Source organism: Monodelphis domestica, chromosome 6 (assembly GCF_027887165.1).
Source record: "Monodelphis domestica isolate mMonDom1 chromosome 6, mMonDom1.pri, whole genome shotgun sequence".
Taxonomy (NCBI): Eukaryota; Metazoa; Chordata; class Mammalia; order Didelphimorphia; family Didelphidae; genus Monodelphis; species Monodelphis domestica.
This window is the reverse complement of record NC_077232.1, coordinates 172,333,662-172,356,372: the sequence shown is the minus strand read 5'-3', so window position 1 is coordinate 172,356,372 and position 22,711 is coordinate 172,333,662. Positions and strand designations below refer to the sequence as shown.

Here is a 22,711-nt window from a genome sequence, read left to right as displayed (position 1 = left end):
TTTTATCGGCTTCTCTTCTTTGAATCTGCCTCATGGCGTGTGTGTGCGTGCGTGTGTGTGTGTGTGTGTGTATGTGTGCACCAGCATCCATATTCATGCATGTGTTTTTCTGTTTCGATATTCTCTCGTCCTCTTTGAATTTGTCACTCAAACGAAGCTTTGCTCTTTGTTTTTTAATTCCCCTGCCGGCGTCCCCCCCCCCCCCTTTTCAGGCTAGAGGGGGCCGGCTCTGCCGCTCTTTCTCAGAGACCATTTGCTCTCTCCACCCACCCTGCCTGGGTTGCCCGCTCCATCTAAGTCAGTGGTAGGGACTGGGACTTCAGGCTGTGTACATGCCCTGGGCTAGGCTATAATGGTGGGAAAGAGAGGGCTGCAGCGCCTGCCTGGGAAGCCTAGTGTGAGGGTCGTGGGGTTTTTAACCTCTTCCTTTACTATCCTCTCCAAACCGGGCTGAGAGAATGCTTCCTGGGCGGCTCTAGGATCCAAGGAACTAACTCCAGAGGAGGAAAAAATGCTGCGCCCGGCAGGGCTCTGAAAAATTAGAAACAACTTCATTGCCCGACTGTAGGGGATGGGCTAGACTACCCGCTGTAGAGGAACATAATGGAACACCCTGGAGCTATGGAAAAGGACTAGTATGAGGGATCTAGCTGGCTCATGGAAATGTTCATCTGAAATCTTTTTTCTTTGGTCGGTGGGGGAGGACAGGAGGAGACCGGCACGTGTACTTACTGCCCTGTGACCTCAGACAAATCACTTACCTTCCTTAGCCTCATTTCCTCCACTGTAAATTGAAGGCTGAACTGAACTAGATGGTGTGTTCTCGAGATGCCTTTCAGTCAGAGAGCTGTGATCCCATGATTTTATCATTGTAGGGAGCTCCCTCTGTGGATACAAATGGACAATTTCTCAGAAAAGTCAGCCTGGCCAAAAAAAAAAAAAATTGTGTAAGAAGGTCCTTGGGGGCAGCTGGGTGACTCAGTGGATTGAGAGCCAGGCCTAGAGACGGGAGGTCCTAGGTTCAAATCTGTCTTCAACACTTTCCAGTTGTGTGAGCCAGGGCAAGACACAACTCCCATTGCCTAACCCTTACAGCTCTGCATACATGTACAATATAGATTTCACTCTGCTGATTTATCTGTTTAAAGCTCGGTTGGGGTTGTACACTTTAAGGATCAGTTCAAATGTATGCATTGCCTGTAACAATGCTAATAAAAAATTATTTTTCTTAAAAAAAAAAAGAAGAAGCCTTGGAACCAATTGATTTTAAGATGGAAGGTTAGGGTTTAAAAAAATAAATTAATTAAATAAGTAAGTTCTTTCCTCCTGTCTCTGATCTCTGGGATATAGACCCAGTAGTGGTATTGCTGGGTCAAAGGCTATATGCAGAGTTTTATGGACCTTTGGGTGTAGTATCATATTGCTCTCCAGAGTGATTGAAATAGTTCACAGTTTCACCAATAGTGTCCCAATTTCCCCACATCCCCTCCAACATTTTTACTTTATCTTGGTGTATATTGTAAGGTGCAGTTTCTAAATGTAATTGAAAAAATAAAATACAATTTAACTTTTTTAAAGTGGCACAGCCAGGATTGGAACTCAAGAGTCTGTCTGAGAAACTGAGAAAGTGACTTAGCCATGCATGCTCTTACTCAACTAATATAAATCAAAGGCAGAACTTGAATCCAAATCTTCCTGACTCCAAAGTTCAGCCTTCTGTCAGGATACTTAGATACATCTCTGAAATCAGGTAAAGTGAAAGCAAAGAAGAATAAGAGGCAAAATGTACAAATGCATTCCATCTATGCTATGTACTCCAATAGAAAGAATGTTGAATTTGGAGTCAAAGGGTATGAGTATTGAGTCCCAGCTCTGCCACTCCCTTAGAGAGGTCACCTCTGAGACTCCCTTAGCCTCAGTTTTCTTCTCTGTAAAATGAGGGCTTTGGAACAGCTGACCTTGAATATCCTGTCTAATTGTAAATCTTTTATTATATTTACAGTAGTGAAGATGGGAGAATTTGAAGTGATGGTTAGATGTATACATGAATTCAGTTCTTTTTTGTCAAGTATTTCATAATCCTCATTTTTAAAAGAAAAAAAATAATTGAGATCGTTTAAGGACTTTCTATCTGCTTAGGGTCATGAGTTTTAACAACACATTGATTCACCCTAAAAATAACAGGGATGCTACATGAGTGCACACACACACACACACACACACTCACACACACACTCACACGCCCTCTGCTAGAAAAAGAGCAGCTTCTGGAAGGAAAAGGGAAGCCAAAGAATTGATACTAATTGATTTCAGGGAACAGAACAGTGGCACCTTTTAAAGTCTTGTGATTGGGAGAAGAGACTGGTTAGGTATGATGAGGCTCCTAAATTAATCTCATTATAATTCTGAAATTCCACCATTAGGGCATCTGCCCTCTGGTTAAAGGATTGTGTCCCCTTGAAATGAGAAATATCCCTGAGGTAAAGAGACAGTCATTGAAGCTCCTACAAGGGCACCAATCCTCTCATTTATCTTTGTATTTATTCCATGTTCAGAACAGTTTATTCACATACTAGATACTTGAAAAATGATTGTTGAATCAATTGATTAGTTGATTAATTAATGTTAAATGTGGAAGACTGGGGTTTGCCTGTGTGTATGTATATGTGTGTGTGATCTATCATCCCCTTTCTCATCCCAAATCTGGCAAAAGCAAATCTGGAAGGAGGAGGGTACATGGAGAGCTCATGAGAGCTCATCTAGAAAATGGGAGGAGGAGGGAGAGACAAGGACAGCCACCCTTTCCACCTCCACAAAAAAGATAAAGTGAAAGAGAACTGAAAACAAACTCCACCAGCTTCATAGTTTTTCTCAGGCTGCTCAGGAGTGTCATGTTGGAATTTAGTTGGAAGCAAGAAAGTGCCACCTCCCACAACCTGCGCCCTGAATAAACCCAGCTCTGCTGCTTCCCTCTAGTGGCCCCAGGGGTGTGCTGGAACCAGCTCCAATGAACTCCTGAAAGTCAATTGTTAAATTTCCAATATGAGCATTTGCACTTTGGAAATTGGCAAATGCTACACATCAGGGCTGATTTATTGTCCTGTGGATAGTACAGACTTAAGAAAGTGATGGAGAAAATGTTAATAATGCAGATTAACTTTTAAGTGCATCATTTCCCCACCCCTGCCCCAAAGCTAGTTGTTAAATATGTAAAAGCACACCACTGGCCTGGCTCCTGGAACTAAGGAGAGAGAAGACCTGAACAGCAGAAAAGAAGGACGCTGCCTTAGATTATTCTAAAATAAAAGTTCTTGGTAATCATCTGTGGCTTTCATGTAGCACTTTTTTGCCTTTCTTCATATATCCCCACCTCTTAGAACAGTATCTGGCATATAATAAACTCTTTATTAATACTTCCTGAAGGGGTCATAGAGTGCCAGGCTAGGAGTCAAGAGGACCTGGGTTTAAATCTGGCCTCAGACACTTCTTGGCTATGTGACCCCAGGGCAAATAAGAATCAATATTGCCCAGCCCTTACCCACTCTTCTGCTTCACAATTGATACTGAGACAGAAGGTAAGGGTTTAAAAAATAAATCAATAAATGCTCATTGACTGATTAAAGGTTGGAAAACGATTTTATACATATCGTTGTATTTGAACTTCATGACAGCTCTGTGAGGTGGCACACCGGTAGAGGGAGAAGAGTTCAGATCTGAATGTAGGTGATATAGAGAACTCTCAATGTGTAAACTCCTTCAGTTCAAGAGGTGTCTGGGATGCTTGGCTTGCCAGTGGCCACAGAGCTATATGTTGTGGAGGCAGGATTTTAAGCCAGGTCCACCTCCCTCCAAGGTCAACCCTCTAACCACTTTATCAGGATGCCTCTGCTCCCACAGGTATTTTTATCCACATTTTACAGGTAAGAAAACTAGTTTGAGAGGATAATTTGTCCATGGTTACACGTCCAGTCTCTACTGCTCCCTTATTTGTATAAGTGGGAAAAATAGTGCAAGGCAATACCTCCAATTTGTTATGATCACAATTGACAAGCCCCTTTTTTAATGTTAAATGTTAAAAAGAACATTTTTTCAACTTTTACCTTCTGTCATAGAATTGATACTAAGCATCAGTTCTAAGGCAAAATTGTGGCAAAGGGTAGGTAATTGGGGTAAAGTCACTTGCCAAGTGATACCCCTTGTTAGGAAGTATCCAAGGTCAGATTCAAACCCAGGACCTCCCATCTCCAGGGTGGCTTTCTCCACTGAGTCACCTAATTACTCCCCAAAAGAAAATTTCTTCTGCCTCTACGTGAACCCCCTCTCAAGGGACGAAACTTGGATGCCCCACGAATGTACAATTCCACCTTTGATGGAATGAACAGAGATGCTTTCTGTCACTGCCACTTTATTTGGTAGCCAAGTAATAGTGCTAAATAAAATACCTTTCTCTTTATCTGCTGGCATGATACTGACAAGATTTTGGTTCTTTAAAGCAAGGTAAAAATGACATTTGATCCCAAAAAAGGATCAACAGGGAGCAACTTCAGCATCCAACCCCCTCCGTAGTCCCATGGCTAACCTAGTTGTAGATGAAGAGACGGTTGTCAAACTGAATTAAATTGCTTTGCACTCCTTGCATAGGGAGGCTTTGAGATTGTTATTTATATCTGATGCTGGAGGTTGTCTCTACTGGATCTGGTTTTTCATAGAATCACAGATTTAGAGCTGGGAATGGCTCCAAAGATCAGCAGGTCCATGGGCCCTCTCATTTTACAGATGAGAAAATCGAGGCCCTGAGTTGGAAAGTAACTTATCTGAGCTTACATAAGGAATACAGGTTGAGATGAGATTTGAACTTTTTTCTTCCAATTCCATGGTGTTCTTTCCGCTCAACCATGTTGCCTTCTGACAGAACATTCACATTCTACTCCCACTTCTTAGATACTTTCATGTTAATGAATGACACTGTGGAGGGATGGAAGGAGAGAGATAAGTCCATCTAGACACTGAGCAATCAAATGGAAACATCTCCTAAGAAGATATTATTTTATGTGGGGTTCTCAGATTTTTCTTGCATCTGGCTGTTAAGGTCTTGACAGCTTTTCAACTGAGGAAAATGGGCATGTCTGTGAGACTAATTGCAGCTGTTGAATCCACAATATAATTTTACACCACTTCAGCTTCAAGGAGAATAGCTTCAATAAACATAAAACGTAGCCTGACACATTCCAAGTTTCTGCTTTTGAGTTTACACTCCAAAAAAAATTACTCAGTGTTTCCTGGGCATATGCTGTAAAATGAAAATTCAACTGGAAGTTTCATTCATTCTTGAATTGACCCATATTACAAAAATATATAAGTGAGATGAGACAGCCTGTCATAATGGAAAGAGGACTGGCCTTGGAGTTAGGCAGAACATGGATTCAAGTCCTACCTTGGACACATACTAGTTAGACCTTTAGAAAATCACTTAACCTCTCAGTATCCCAGGAAATTCTCTAAAGGACTAGAAGTTGCAAAGAAGGTGTTGACTTAAACAAATAAAAAAGTTTGTCACTGAGCGCTCCAAAGAATAATGAAATGACAGGACCATTCCAATAGAGATAGCAAATAGAAACGTAGCTAGTATATATAAGCAAGGGATAAATTAGGATCTTTTTTCTTTCCTGACTCCATTACTCACTCCAAACTCAATACTATTCAGCCAGAAATTTTTATTTCTAACATACTTGGACATTTAATCCCCAACTATCGAATACTGATGCCATGTTTTTTGAACCAAATGAAATAGAGATTTGTCTTGCATTTATATTCTTGATACCTGTGATCTCTTAATGTGGATACTGGCCCCCTCCATGATGCGAATCATAGCTTATCCATGGTTGTCTTACCTGTGAGACTCTTGTACATGCTCTCTATGTAAATCCTCCATTGGAAGACATGAGGTCTACTCAATATACTGGAAACCTTTATCTAGATCTCTTGCCATTGTATATGGGAGCTTTCCATTGCTTATTCCTCACTCATAACCAGTCTACTTTCTTCTTTTTTGGACATTCTGTATTGGTAATATGTGGCAACCTACTCAAGCTCACCAGCTGCCTTTCTATTGTGGTAGGGGACAGCTGAGTGGCTCAGTGGATTGAGAGCCAGGCCCAGAGATGGGAGGTCCTGGGTTAAAATCTGGCCATAGACACTCCATAACTGTGTGACCCTGGGCAAGTCACTTAACCCCCATTGCCTAGCCCTTACCACTCTTCTGCCTTGGAGCCAATACACAGTATTGATTCTAAGATGAAAGGTAAGGGTTTAAAACAAATAAAGTCTGTGGTATTATACCAAATGGCATAACCAAAAGAATATGGATGCTTAAAAAAGATGGGAATTTGTTTCCAAGGGGAAACTTGAAGTCATTAAAATCATTGCATTCCCAAATGTAATCCAGCAGCCCATTTTCTTCCTGTTTAATTCTGGGCCAAGTGCATTGTTCATCTGCAATGTCTATCTAAAATATAAATATTAATGGGCATAACTCAATCATGTCTCCATATGAATATTGTAGTCTGAAGAAAGCTTCTTCATCCACTAGATTTTATTGTTCTGTAGTTAATCCAAGATCTTGAATGGTTCTGGATCTCATTGAGGAGATTCTACTATTAGATACAGAGAGCAAAATTTGATAGTTTTGGATAAACTATTTTGGGAGGCAGACGGGTGGCTTAGTGGACTGAGAGCCAGGCCTAGAAAGGAGGGGTCCTAGGTTCAAATCAGGCCTCAGACACTTTCTAACTGTGTGACCCCTATTTTGACCTCCTGCAATGATCAGACTGGCATAACAAGATGAACACTGCCAGCTTGTTACTTCTCATGATTATAGATAGATGCAGCCAGAAAACCTTAAATACTTCAAAAGTAAGCCGCATTGCTTTCATCTACATCATCTATCATGTACCTTTAAATCTTCTATGTATTACAAAGGAACTATGTAATGATTATTTGGCTAGATAGACAAGTAGGTAGGTAGGTAGACAGACAGATAGACAAATAATTTTAGACAACTGACTGATAGATAACACTGCAAAGAAATTATGTGATGATTAATACCCCTTATTCCTCATTGCCACTTCCAGGTTCTCTGCCTACCTTCATCATGTAGTGACCTCTCTTCCTCTGAGGTTCCTATCTACCATCCCATCACAATCTGACCCCTAGGTCACTCCCCTTCCTTTCTCTGTACCACTCACAATTTTTTCTCCTCACTAACTCCTACTCTCATACCAGTGGACTTCAACATCCATATTGAGTCTCTCTCAAATACCCTAACCACTCAGTTCCTCAGTCTAGTCACTTCCCATAAGTTACCCTTGCACCTCACCTCAGCCACATCCAACAGTGGCCATACCCTTGATGTTGCCTTCACCCACAAATGTTCTGCCTCTATGCTCAGGAATTCTGAAATCTCCTTATTTGCCCATAATCTCTTCTCTTTCTGCCTCCCCTTACAAAATCCTACTCTTCATCTGCACTATGACCTTCAATCCCTTGTCCCCTCAATTCTCTCCTAGGCTATCTTCCTTGAATTAACCACTCTCTCTCCTTTTCATCATCTTGACTCCTTGGTGTATCATTTCAATTCTACACTGTCCCCCACTTCTTAATTCCCTTACCATAGTGCTGACTATTCCCTGCCAAACCTCAATCTTGGATCACATACCATTTGCCACTTTCACTCCTACACAGATAATGCTGAATGGAAGTGGAGAAAATCATACAACAATTCTGATTGGGTTTCCTACAAATTTATGTTACACAAAACCTCAATTAGCTCACTAGTAGTAGTAGTAGTAGTAGTAGTAGTCTCTCGGTAACCGAGGATGACGATTGTCTTTGTGTGTTTTCATCTATGAGTGTGCACAAAGACACTTGTGCATGAAGGAGATTTAAGTGGAAAAGTCGATGCACAGAGACAGTCCCACTCTCTCGGCGTTGGAAGCCTGAGTCCATTGACACGAAAAATCATTACACCTGGAGACTTCCTCAGCTACATTGGCCGAACAGATGGAAGAAACCAATAAGGTGCTCACTGCTGTTGGGCAATCCTATCTTATCAACTCACTGTCCCACTCTTCATAGAAGCTATTCTAAACCTTTTCATTCCTCCTCAAACCTCTGATGATTACACTTCCATACTACTCTCTCAGCTGAGAACCTTACCTCAAACTTTATGGAAAAAGTTGAGGCTATTACATTGTGCATTTCCTCTTCTCCTCTTTTCCTCATCTCCTATCATCAAGTATCTTCTGCCACTATCTCCATCCCTCTCTCAAATGGTGAGTTAGCCTTACTCCTTACCAAGGGTAATACCCCTCTATTAATTCAATTGATCCTATTCCATCCCATCTCCTCTTAATAGATTTTTCCCTCTCTCATCCTCAATCTTTCACTTATTTTCCATCTCTTCTTGTCTTCTGGATCAATGCCCTCTGCTCACAAATATTCCCCATCCTGAAAAAACAAAACAAAAACAAAACTCTCACTTGATCCTTCTGTCCCAGCTATCATCATAATATTTCTTTTTCACCTTAAAACCCCTTGAAAAGGTCATCTACATTTGGTGCCTCCACTTTTCTCCTCCCACTTATAATCTTCTTAATCTTTCTGACTTTATCATTCCACTGAAACTGCTCTCTCCAAAATTACTAATGATCTCTTAGTTGCCAAATCCAGTGGCCTTTTCTCTAGCCTCATTCTCTCTGACCTCTCTAGTAGGCATTGGCATTATTAGTCACTCCTCCTTGATATTCTCTTCTCTAAATATTTGAGACACTATACTATTTCTCTTCTGATTTGTTTCCTTCTCTATCTCCTTTGCTAAATCCTCTTTTAGATCAGTTCTGTAACCACAGAGGTCCTTTAGGGTTTGGTCCAGGGTCCTCCTCTTTCTCTATACTGCTTCACTATATAATCTCATAAACTCCCATGGATTTAATTATTATATCTGTTGATGATTTTCAAATCTACCTGTCCTGCCCCAAGCTCTCTGCTGACATCCAGTCTTGAAGCCTCTCCAACTTTGATATCCAAGAGATATCTTAAACTCAACAAATTGAACTCATTATCCTTTCCCCAAACCCCCCTCCCTAATTTTCCTCTTACTGTCAAGAGTATCACCATCCTTCCAGGCACCCAGGCTCTCAACCGAGGTATCTTCCTAAACTCTTCATCCTCTCTTACCTCCAATATCCAATCTGTTGTCAAGACCTGTTGATTTCACCTTTGCAACATTTCTCAAATATGGCCTCTTCTTTCCTGGTGCAGGTTCCCATCACCTAATACTTGAACTAATAAAATCACCTGTAGGTGTGTCTGCCTTCCCTATGTCTCTCTCCACTATTATTCATCTTCCATTCAGCCACTAAATTGACTTTCCCTTTGCCCTTGCTGCTCTTCTGTCTTAGATGCTGACAGAAGGTAAGGTTTTTGTTGTTTGTTTTTATTTATTTATTTGCCTTATTCCTTTTTTCTAATTTTTATTTTTAATTTCAAACATTGTTCCTTGGTTACAAAAATCATTTTCTTTTCCTCCCTCCCTCCCCTTCACCCACCCCTTCCATAGCCGACACACAGTTTGACTGGGTATCACATGTATTCTTGATCAGAAGCTCTTTCCATGTTGTTGGTATTGGTATTTGCAATAGGATGTTCATTTGGAGTCTATTTCCCCATTCATATCCCCTTTGACCCATGTCATTAAGCGGTAGTTTTTCTTTAGTGTTTTTACTCCCACAGTTCTTCCTCTGTATGTGTGGATAGTGTTCTTCTCCTGTACCCCTCTGGGTTGTTCAGGATTGATGCATTACCACCAATGGAGAAGATCATTACATTCTATTGTACCACAATGTGTCAGTCTCCATGTACAATGTTCTCCTGGTTCTGCTCCTCTCGCTCTGCATCACTTCCTGGAGGTTGTTCCAGTCCCCATGGAATTCCTCCACTTTATTATTCCTTTTAGCACAATAGTATTCCATCACCAACATGCACCACAATTTGTTCAGCCATTCCCCAATTGAAGGGCATCCCCTCGTTTTCCAATTTTTTTTGCCACCACAAAGAGTGCAGCTCTGAATATTTTTGTACATGTCTTTTTCTGTATCTCTTTGGGGTACAAACCCAGCAGTGTTATGGCTGGGTCAAAGGGCAGACAGTCTTTTAGCACCCTTTGGGCATAGTTCCAGATTGCCCTCAAGAATGGCTGAATCAGTTCACAACTCCACCAGCAATGAACTTGTTTGTTTGGTTTTTAAGAAGCCTTGAAAGATAGGAGGGAGCTGTATCATGAAGGGCTTGACTTTCCTGACCACATCATTTCTCCAACTCACTAAACTTCGATGGCTCCTTATTGTCTCCAGGAGCAAATTCAAAATGCTCTGTTTGACATTCAAAACCCTTCATAATATAGCTCCCTCCTACCTTTCCAGGCTTCTTTAAAAAAACAACAACAACAAAAAAAACCCTTACCTTCTGTCTTAGCATCAATTCTAACATAGAAGAGCACCAAGGGCCAAACAATTAGGGTTAAGTGACTTGGAAATGATCAGACAGCTAGGAAGTATCTGAGGCTAAATTTGAACTCAAATCCTCCCAACTGCAGGCCTCGTACTCTTGTATCCCTTGTATTACCTTGCTGTCTCCTTTCCAGTATTCTTGCATCTTATTTCCCAATATGTGCTATTTGATCCAGTGACACTAACTTCCTGGCTATTCAACAAACAAGACAGCTCTGGGCATTTTCTCTGAATCACCATGCCTGGAATATTCTCCCTTCTTATCTCTGCCTGCTGACCTCCCTGGTTTTCTTTAAGTCCCAACTAAAATCCCTCTTTTAAAATTTTTATTAGAAGCCTTCCTCCAATCCTTCTTAATTCTAGTATCTTCTCCTGTTACTTATTTCCTATTTATCCTAGATATAGATTGCTTTCAGTATATCTGTTTGCATGTTCTCTCATTAGATTGTAAGCCCCTTGATGGCAATCCCTATATTTTCCTTATTTTTGTATTTCTAGCACTTAACCAGTGCCAGTCCTCTTAATAAATGTTTATTGATTAATTGATAAAGAGGTATATAAAGAACAAATTATGAGAGAGAGAGAGAGAGAGAGAGAGAGAGAGAGAGAGAGAGAGAGAGAGAGAGAGAGAGAGAGAGAGAGAGAGAGAGAGAGAGAGAGAGGAATAGGATATGATAGGGCGGGCTAAGAAAAGCATTTTCTTCTTCTATGTGCCAGATACTGTGCTAAGAACTGGAGATACAAATACCAGGAGGCGATTTCTGAATGCTAGCTCTTTGAAGAATGGAATCCTATAAAAGGAGCCTTTGTTATAACATGCTGTGACTCAAGAGGACCAGCTCCTGCATGTATTCCTTACTTCAGACTGCAAGATAACAAAGAGAATCTCATTATCCAGCTACCTCCCACCTTGGGCACTGGTGCCTTGCCCCTGGCTGCCCTCCTCTCCCTGAATAGAGAGAGAAGCCAGGATGACAGTTTTCTTCAAGTAAATATTTCCTTCCCAGTTTTCCTGGTTGCCTGTATAATATTAGAGACTGCGAGACTGCTCCTGCTATCAGATTGACAGGGAGAAGGAAAATGTTCAAGGGTTGGGGGACGTCTCTTGAATGACCTATTGGTTCACTGAAAAACAGGTGTTATTGCCCTGGAGTCTATGGATACCCAAGGAGTCTGTAGATGGATTTTTCAGGACGTATATAAACTTGGATGAAAAAATGACATCTTTATTTCAATATAATTTATTTCCTTTGAGATTCTATGTATTTCAGTGGATACATTTAACTGGCCTGACTGCTGAAGGAGGTCCATGACACCAAGAATGTTAGGAATATTGCTGACTTTTTAAAAATTGAGAAGCTTGGCACAGAAGATGGGAGAAGTCATGCCTATGTTCAGAAAGTTTTGTATGTTAAGCAGTACAGTAGCACAGTGGTTGGAGTGGTAGGCTTGGAGTCAGGAAGAGCGGAGTTCAAATTTGACCTCAGATACTTAGGAACTGTGTTACCCTGAACAAGTCACTTACCTTTTTGCTTCAATTTCTTTATCTGTTAAATGAAGAAAATGCTATCTCACACCTCCCAGGGTTGCTGTGAGGATAAAATGAATTAATATTTGTGAAGTGTTTTGCAAATCTTAAAGTTCTACAGAAATGTTAGCTATTATTCTCATACTTAGCACAAAATGACTCTGAGGAAGGAAAGGTATTTTTTCTGGATGGGGAAGAAGTCTTTTGGGAGGTTGTTTAAGAGTTAACCAGGGGGCAGCTAGGTGTTCATCAGATAGAATGCCAGGCCTAGAGACAGAAAGTCCTGGGTTCAAAATTGGCCTCAGGTACTTCCTGGCTGTGTGACCCTGGGCAAGTTACTTAACCCCAATTGCCTAGCCCTTGCCCTTCTGTCTTAGAGTTATTACTAAGACATAAAATAAGGGGGAAAAGAAGTCAATTTCCAGTAAGTACAATTTATCATCCTTCCCTATAATCAGACCCTTTGTGGTCAGGTTCAGCCAGGTACTGGAACTCAGTAGCATATGGTCTCTTTGGACAGTCATTTCTTTTTAGGTTCAAGTTTTGCTTTTTGATGGTTTGGGTGTTTTCTTGGTGGAGGTAGTTCTATCTTCTTCAGAAGCATTCCTAGAAATATTTTCTGTTCTGACATCAGATTTCTGGGTAGTATATCTTCAGGCTTACAAAGTTTTCTGATCAACCAAGGATTGAAAAATCAATCCATCAACAGGCCAATTTTAAGCACTACTATGTACCAAGCACTGTGTTAAATTTCTAAGGATTTAAGACAAGAATGAGCCTGCTTTCAAGGAACTTGTCTTCTATCTTGGGTATCATAGGTCTAGAGTTGGAAGGGATCTGAGAGGTCATCTAGTCCAATGATATAATTTTTTCAGATAAGGAAACTGAGGCCTGAAGAGATTGAGTGGTTTGTTCAAGCTCAAACCAGGTAATAAGTATCCAAGGCTGTATTTTAATCCAGGTTGTTGGAATTTTTGACCACTTCCCCCAGTTCTTAAATTAAGAGGTCAATCCTAGTCAATGACCATTGTTCTATCAGGCTTTAAAAGCCCACCTTCTTCATGTCTCCTAGATTGGCTTTATAACATGCATCCCAATGCTCCAGAGGATTCTCATCAAAGTTGATACTTGCTTATATAATGCAGCCTGACTACCTGGACCCTCTTATAAATCCAGAGCAGAGGATCTATCCAACATGCTGAAGACTTTTAAAATTTTCCATTGACTTTGCTGGGATTTCAGTGGAGCAAAATGCCCTGTCCCTCATGCTTGTTATCTAAGCAGCCTATTGTTTGTTTTGTTTTATTCTGTTGCAACATATTCCTCTGATGACATCTTTTACAGTTTCTCTAGTGTAATTCTTTATTTGGAATGTTTTGCATACTATTCATACTCACCTTGTATTTCTCCATTGCCTTTTGGATAATCCCCAGGCTCATTTCTTTGGATATTATTGCATTTACGATGGGCATTTGTTTCAGGGGAAGTCTTGAGGTCTTTAAAAACCTCTGTGCATTCGTGGACATTCAACAAATCTGGATGAGAATCGATAGCCAGGCCTTTTTAAAAAATCTGTATTTCATACATTAAGTATCCAGTTAATTGAGGCTAAAATATACATTGATTTCAGCTCTCCAAGCATTTGAAAGTCCCCATCTGGGGGAGCAAGGTGGCTCAATGGATTGAGAGCCAGGGCTAAAGACAGGAGTTTCTGGATTCAAATGTGACCATAGAGTCATCCTAGCCACCATTCTTCTGTCTCAGATTGATTCTAAGATGGAAGGTATAAGTGTTAAAAAAAATTGCCATCTAAGAGATCTGATTATCAGAAGTCATATTAAATACTGAGTCAATCACAACCCAATCAATGAGCACTTACTAGACAGATATTATATCAGGCACCAGACTCCAAAACCAAGTCCTTTGGACTTAGATTCATACTAGAATTCTGATAGAAAGCAGTTCACAGGATCATAGAAATTGAGCAAGGGGGGGGGGTGGATCTCAGAGGTTTTCTAGTCCAACTCCCTCATTTCTGCAAATAAGGAAATGGATTCCCAAGAAATGAAGTAACTTGCCCCAAGTCACATGAGAAGTAAACTCAAAGACAGGATTTGAACTCAGGACCCTCTACTTCCAGAACAAGGATTCCCTCCCCCCCCCATACCCCACTGCCTCCATGGTGGAAGATAATTGTGTTAGTTTGATGGACAAGTTCAGAGAAGGCTATATGGGAACAGGTAACTGTCAAGCAGTCACTTCTTATGCTAATAAATACAGTCAGAGAAGGTCCTGAATCAGCAGCCCAGTCAGTCACATGTCATCCCAGATCCCTGATTCCCCAGTACCAGCAATGTGGTGAGGCCCACAGTTCAAGTCAGCCAGGAATGTGGGCACTAGTCAGGGCCAGACCCCAGGTGCTGAGGGACTCAAGGCCCTCTGGGCAAAAATATACCCTTATACCCTGAAGAAGGACTCTGGAAAAATATTGGTGGAGTCTTCATGACATGTCCAGGGACAGTCTTCTGAAAGGGACCTCCAAAAAGGAGGCAGAAGGCTGGATTTGTCTTGTGACATGAGCAACATGACTTATCTCGGGGATGGGGGTGCAGAAGCCAAGAGAAGGAGAAGCTAATTGCAAGGAAAAAACCAGCTTAATCAGAAAAGACAAACTTGAAGGAGGGAGGTTTCAGCTATGAACTGAATAGTTAATGAAATTAACCCACTAATATAACTACTCTTCAAAAGTATTCCATCTCCTGACGCATCAAGAGAGTTAACAGATGGTAGATAGATGAGTGTAGCCCCCCCCCCCCCCGCCAAGTTAATTGTGTGTCTATAGAAACAACTAGAATTTCATTAGAACTGCCAAAGTATCACCTTTACTTTATTCCCCATCAGCCTTCTCCATGTACCTACACCACCCTGGCCAGGGTATCTGTTCCAAAAGTCTATCAAGCACCCACACAAATAGTAGCATCTAGAAACAATGGTATATGGAAGTGGAATTTCTCTTGTACATTGGTCAAAGAGCATCCCCCAGAATTCTGTTTGACAAATAAGTACCTACTTTGTTCCCAGCATTGTGCCAGGTCCTGAGAATATGATAAATATAAACCAGTCTCAGCCCTCAAAAAGGTTGTATTCTACTGGGGAAAACAAGAACTACACAGATATAGAATGGTCCAGAATAATTGGGGGGTAGAGGTGGGGGTAGGTCAGAAAGGACTCCTGTAGGCAGCCAGACTTTGAAAAAGAGCTGACCCAAGATGTGAATGGTGAGTCATAGGGTGGAGATGCATCCCATCACACCCTTCCTGCATTGTGTCTAAACACAACCACATCTACCTTAATTCCCCCCAATCCCTTCTCTTTCCAATCTCCCACTTTCTAAGTCAGGTCAACTATCCCCAGAGTAGTAGCTGTGCCAGTGTCATGGGGAAATGGGGTAGAATAACATTTGACCACCAGATGGCACTTAGACTACCCACTAGCATCTCTTCCCACTTGTCCCAGTCCAATGGCAGTGAGTGAAGAAGGATGTGATATGGAATATACTCAAAAATGGCCAAAATATAAAATCTCTCTCAGCTCATCAAATATCCACCCCATGGACTCAGTTTCCTTCTACTCTTCCCACTGTGATCAGCTCTCCTCCTCCCACCCACACACACCTCCCAAACTCATAGGACTCAACAGTTAATAACAAATTAAATCACTTAGTGTTGATGACCATGTCATTTATAATTAATATCAGACAACATAGAAAATACCAATAGATGATAAAAATAATACACAAAAGGCTTTGAAGATATTGCTTAATGGGGTTGATTTCCCACACCCAAACCCTACCTCTCCTCCCAGCTAGTCTTATCTACATTCCTGGATTTGGCTATTCTCTGCTTCTTCTGTCTGTTTCTAACCTCCCACAATGCATCTGTTCTCCTTTTGGTACCTCCATGAACATTCTACAGAGCAATTTCAGTTCATACTTTGCATCCAACTGCTATGAATGCAAGGGGCAAGTCCACAATCTGTGTCACACAAGTCAGAAGAACCATAGGAGCTGGAACAGTCTTCGCCTGCTCCTCCTCCTCCTCCTTTTTCTCCAGGAAATCACAGAAGTCCTGGGCAGAAGTCAGTTCAGAATCAGAAACCTGACAACTGTTGGAAATGTGTCTACACACATTTTTCAACTCACCCAGTCTTAATACAACCTCTTATCCTCTGTCTTCCTGTGTCTTATAAACTCTAATGACTTAGGAAAAATTAAGCATATGACATATTAATATTGGTAGGCTTTATTCGGGTATCAAGGTCAATTCAATTCCATATTTCTCCTTTCATCCTTTAAAAACCCTTACCTTTTGTCTTAGAATCAATACTGTGTGTTGGTTCCAAGGCAGGAGAGTAAAAAGGGCTAGGCAGTGGAGGGTAAGTGACTTCCCCGGGGTCGCACAGCTAGGAAGTGTCTAAGGTCAGATTTGAACCCAGGACCTCCCATCTCTCAGCCTGGCTCTCAACCCCTTGAGCCACCTCATGCCAAATTCCTTGTTTACCAAGAAGCAATGTTGGTCAGGCTGACCTGATCTGATGATAGGAAGAAACTGGGGAGTTTGGACTCTGTTTGCTCCTTCATTGAGTACTATGTGCCCCTGAATAAGCTAGTAAACTCCTTTGTGCTTTAATTCTCTTCCAGATGAAAAAGCACCGAGTCAGCTTACCTGATAAGAAAGAACTTTTCTATGACTTTATACCAAATTCTTCACTTTGGTCCTTTCCTGATTGTTTCCTGTATGAGTTCAACAAACATATATTAAGTACCTACTATATGCAAAACAATAGGGGTCATTGCAGATTTTCTAAAAAGGTGTGCCTTAGGAATATCATTTGGAGAGCTCTGTGGGGGATAGATTAGAAATGAGAGATATGGGAGCAGGGGGACCAATCAGGAGGCTAAGGCAATAATCAAGCTGAGAAGTCAAAAAGGCCTAACCTAAGACAGAGTAAGTATGTGAGTGCAAAACAAAAAAAAGGGGGGGATGAATGGGAGAGATGCTGTGGAGAGGGAATTGACAGAAGTGGGCAACTAGCTGGGTACCAGGAGGGAAGAGAAAGGAAGGGTCAAGGATGGTGATAAGACTGCAAACTTGGGTATGTGGAGGCTTGATGCTCTTAAGAGAAATAGGGAAGCTTGGAGAAGTTAGGATCCAATCTAAGTATCGGTTCTAAAGCAGAAACAGATTGAACCTGTGACTTCACTGGTATAGGGAACTTCCAAATGAGAAAATGCCTTCTACTAATGCAAATTCGAAACTTGTCTACAACTTTAGAGTCTTACAGAGCTGACCAGAGCAATAGCGTCACACTAAAATCGAAGGAAGGGCCATTGAACTGTACATAAGGATCCCCGCAGGCCACATGTTGACTTAGAAAACCATATCTTAACATTGTTTTGTATTTTTATTTGGTCAAGTATTTCCAAATCACATTTCAATCTGGTTTGAGCTGCACTAGGGAGTCCTGTGGGCTGCCCAAGAAGTGTGACCCATCTGGCCTGGAGAGCTTTGGGAAGTAAATATGGGGAGGGGGGTGATCATCTCTGTCAGGGGCAGAAAATGAACAAAAGTCTTCCGAACACCAAGAAAGGCTCCCTGTCTCCTATGCTCCCCTATCTATCTGTTGCAGTGACATCTCTGTGTGGTTTGTAGGGCCACTGACTAGTGAATTCATTGGTTGCTAATGAAGCCCACTGACAAGACTGGATCCAACTAGCTGGCTGCTAGTAGGGTACAGGGAGAAAAGAGAGGAGAGAGGGAAGGGAATAAACTGTATATGATCACAGAATGGCCACGTGGGTTGTATGTATTATATACACATTGTATCTGTTGAAGAAACAAAATTAGCCACATTTCGTTAGTCAAGAAGTGCCTGCTATGTGCCAGGTATTGTGCTAAGCACTGAGGAAAAAAAAGAAAAGAGATTTTATTATGTACACATTGTTTCTGCTAGAGAAAATCATACCCACAGACTTTAGTCAACAAGCACTAAGTACCTTCTACACTCTAGGCCCTGTGCCCTGAGAATACAAAGATAGGGAAGGGAAAAAATCATGGTCCCTGGCCTCAAGGATCTTGCATTCTAATGAAGGAGACAATGTGCAGACAGCTATTTAAGAAAAGACACATAGAGGGCAATTTGAGAGAGTATAAGCGAGAAAGCACTAGCACCAAGATGGAGTGAGGGAGACCGAGAGAGAGACACAGACAGACAGACAGACAGACAGACAGACAGAGACAGACAGACAGACAGACAGACAGACAGACAGACAGACACAGACAGACAGACAGACACAGACAGACAGACACAGACAGAGACAGAGAGAGAGAGAGAGAGCTTGGAAAAGGTTTCCAGCAGAAAATGGGATCTGAGATGGATCTTGAAGGAGCACAGAAGTCCTAAGTGAGGATGAAAAGCATCCATGGATAGCTTAGAATCCATACTAAGTATCTGTTCTAAAGCAGAAACAGATGAAACCTGGGATTTCACTAGTATAGTAAACTCCCAAATGAGAAAATGCCTTCTAATGGCTCCACTAGCTAAAAGTCACAGTACTAATAATCAAGGAAGAGCAAATCAGCCAGGGAAACTTGGTCATAGATTACATGGATGGGAATAAAGTGTAACAAGACTGAAGAGATAGGAAGAGCCAGGTTGTGAAGGGCTTAGATGCCTGTAATCATCTTTTTTTCGGAGGGGGTCATAGGGAGCCACTAGTTTATCTTCCTACATTTAATCTAATCCTGTCTCCTGTAGGATCTTCTTTTGGCACTAAAGCACCACAGGTGTAATCCATTCTTGGATAATGGAGAGAGATCTTAAACTCTGCAAGTCTCCTGACATGGAGAAATGTTAAACATTGGAATGGCTAGTGAAAGAAGATTATGGACTAGAGGAGACAGTCATACCTGCCTGGAATGACTGTTTCCTCTACTGTCTGTTCTGTTTAACAGCTCTACAGCCTGAAGACAGACAGAACGTGTCAGTAGAAAGAGCATCGCCTTGTCAAGTCAGAGAACCCAGACTCCTAGTACTAGCTTTTCTCTGAGGCTCAGTTTCCTTCTCTGTAAAATGAGGGAGTTGGATTGATGACTTCTAAACTCACTTCTGGCTCTGCCATTCAATAATCTTCTGGCCTTTTAAGACAGTTTAGTCCTTGACAACACTATCAAGCCAGATTTCCAAGTCAGCTTGAGCTTTGGTGCCCCCTGGTGACAAGCCTGACAAGCCGTACACAAAATGAGTTGCCCGCTCCTTTTCAGCGTTTTCTGACTGGGTCAATGGGAAGCAGGCCTTTATGGCTCTCTCTACAGTTCTGTGAATCTGATCTTCTCCACTGAACTCCAGCGTTTGTAGTGCTGTGATATAGTACATCATCATTAGCCACCTACCCAGAGACCCAGAAGCATCCCAGATCCCGTTTGTAAGGGCTTAGTTTTGATTACTAAAAATTGTCCTGGAAAATACACAGTTTTATTATTACAGGTTATGCTTCCTGGGGCACTTTCTGCCTGAATTGTCACTCACAAGAAGACTTGGTAGGCAAAATGTCAAATCAAAGAATGCAAGATTCAGAAGGTGAAAAAAGACCTTCATGCTCGTCTAGTTTAATCATCTTGTTTTGCAAAAGAAGAAACTGAGGGCTGGGCAAATTAAGAGATTTGACCAAGAACAATCAGTGCATGGAACAGAACAATGCTTTAAACCTTGATGGTTGTCATGAGCCAAACTGAATGTGCCAGTGGAATATAAGCTGCTTATCACAAACAGAACATATTCAAATAGTTATATATTAAATTCAATTTATATGGGGCAGATAGGTGGTTCAGTGCATTGAGAGCCAGGACAGGGGATGGGAAGTCCTGGGTTCAAATGTGACCTCAGCCATTTCCTAACTGTGTGACTCTAGGCAAGTCACTTGACTCCCATTACTTAGTCCTTTCTGCTCTTCTGTCTTGGAACCAACATATAATATAGTATTGATTCTAAGATGGCAAGGAATTTTGCTTTTAAAATTTCAATTTTAAAAGTGAGCTACACATGATAGCATCACAGTTTCACGTACAATAAATGCCCTTTCCCCCTTCTGCTGTATAGATAAAAGTGTATGTTTTAATGTTCAATTCTTCCTAGATACTGGCTTCTTGCTCCACTATTTTCAAGAATCATTTCAGAGCCATCTTCTTCTCTGATTCAGTTCAGTGTGGTTCAACAGTGTGCTGGGACTATAGATACAGAGATGAAATGAAACAATCACTTGTCCTCAAGGAGATTTTACACTAGTGAACTGTCAGATCTCTTGCTATATCAAGCAGAAGATTAGAAAGGAGAAGAGGAACCAGGAGGGACACAAGTAAAGCTTAGGGCAAGTCTCACAAAAAGAGAGGGGTTAGAGGAGAGGAAAAGGAAGACAACAGGGCAGGACCAACCTGGAAAAGTTCAACTGAGGGGTGGTCAACAGGGAGAAAGAAACGGCCATCTATATTTTAACTAATTGGGGGGAGGGTAGTGTAAGTGAATTTTTTTAGATTTTCCCCAATTTTCCAATTCCACACAAAACAATTTCTAACATTCTTTAAAAATTGTTTTTGAGTTCTAATTCTCTCTCAAGCAATTTGATATAGATTATACATGTAGTCTGCAAAACATATTTCTATATTAGCTATGTTGTGAAAGAAAGCAAACAAAAATCCAAGAAAGATAAAGTTAGAAAAATGTATGGGGGGCAGCTGGGTAGCTCTGTACCTAGAGAAAGCCAGGCCTAGAGACAGGGGGTCCTAGGTTCAAATCTGGCCTCAGACACTTCCCAGCTGTGTGACCCTGAGTAAGTCACTTAACCCCCATTGCCTATCCCTTACCACTCTTCTGCCTTGGAACCAATACATAATATTGATTCTGAGGTGGACAGTAAGAGTTGTTTTTTTTTTTAATGTATGCTTTGCTCTGCATTAAGGTACTATCAGCTCTTTCTTTGAAGGGGCATAAATAACATTTTTCAGTGTTAAGTCCATTGGAATTGTCTTGTATCTAACTCTTCTTGTTAACAATATGAAAAACTGAGGCAGAGCTAGGTAACACAGTAGAGAGTCAGGACAGGGGTCAGGAAGACCTGGATTCAAATCTGACTTCAGACACTTCCTAGCTGTGTGACCCTGGGCAAGTCAGTTAGCCCCAGTTGCCCAGCCCTTATCAATATTTAGTATCAATCCTAAGAGAAATGGATAAACTAGAGAGACATAATTCATACAGTTTCAAACAGTGCTTTGACATACAATAGAATTTCCTACGGGGGTCCCTTAAACAGAAGTGTCTCACTTATAAATGTAGAGATTTGTTTATAGACTTAATATTACAGTTGTAACTAGGGTGAGAAGAATGACTAAAGCTTTACTTGCTGACATACACCCTTCAATCCAATAATGCTGGGTTCCTGGCCATTCCACAAATAAGCCATTCATTCTATCTCTTAGTAATGGGCATTTTCCCCACAATTTCCCATGCCTGGAATATTCTCCCTTCTCCACTCTGCCTACTTATCTCCCAAGTTCCCTTTAAGTCCCAAATAAGTTCCTAGTTTATCCATTTCAATGTTTTCTAATTTGTATATTTTCACACAGATGCTGGCCCCACTAGCCCAGTGCCTATGAAACAGGACTGATGGTGTTTTCCATTCCAAAGGCTTCCTGGTGGCTTCAGCTTTTTGTAGCACTGACACTTGAATTGATGGGATTTTACAGGATGTAGCTCACCCTGAGAGAGTGGGCCTGGGAAACGCACATTCTCTTGGCAAGATTCTCTTGAAAAGTTGTCTCTAGCCATAATGAACAGCTGCAGTGTTGGTTCCTCCTTCTTGGACCCATCCCAGTCTTTGACCCAACCAGGGGGGTGAGTTACAGCTGCGAGAAGAGCTTATTCTCCAAGGTATTTAATTCTAGACCTCCAAGAGGTCATTCTGGTCTTGACAACAGTAAGTTTAGAAAAACAATCCTGGACATTGGGGGTGTATGGGGGGCGGAGGGAAGAAACATTGTAATTTATTAAAATATTTCAAAAGAGGGGACCAAAGCCTCCAAGATCTAGCAAAGATGAGTGGTTAAACCCTAGGAAATGGCCTAATAGACATTTTAGAAACAGTATGATATCCTAGAAAGTGCCAAAATTTTACTCAGGAAGACTTGGGTTCAAATCCCACCTATAAGAGTAGCTGGGTCACTATGGACAAAGTCACTTAAATACTCTGAGCCTCAGTTTCCTCAACTCTAAAACTGGGGATAATAGCCCTTAACACTAACTTTACCAGGTAATTGGTGGTGAAATGGAATCCAGTGGAATTGCATATATCAAACACTTTGCAAACTTATAGCAACGTAGAAATATCAGCTATGCTATCAATTTGTAAGGAAAGCAGTGAAAATGAATGTTTTCACTTTCCCTTAGCTGGCCAAACAATGAGAAATGTGGCTTATGAGATACTCCAACAATATTTGGTTTTTACCCCAACTCTCTCACGATCTTGTAAAGTTTCCTTGTTTCGGGGCAGCTGGGTAGCTCAGTGGAT

The 22,711-nt window shown here is 41.3% G+C and overlaps 1 long non-coding RNA gene across 1 annotated transcript in view; it reads left to right on the top strand.

The window, feature by feature from the left end:
* The window catches only part of LOC130455068 (uncharacterized), a 63,674-nt gene that overhangs the window by 295 nt on the left and 40,668 nt on the right, over positions 1–22,711 (top strand). The gene's annotated exons all lie outside the window — the stretch shown is intronic.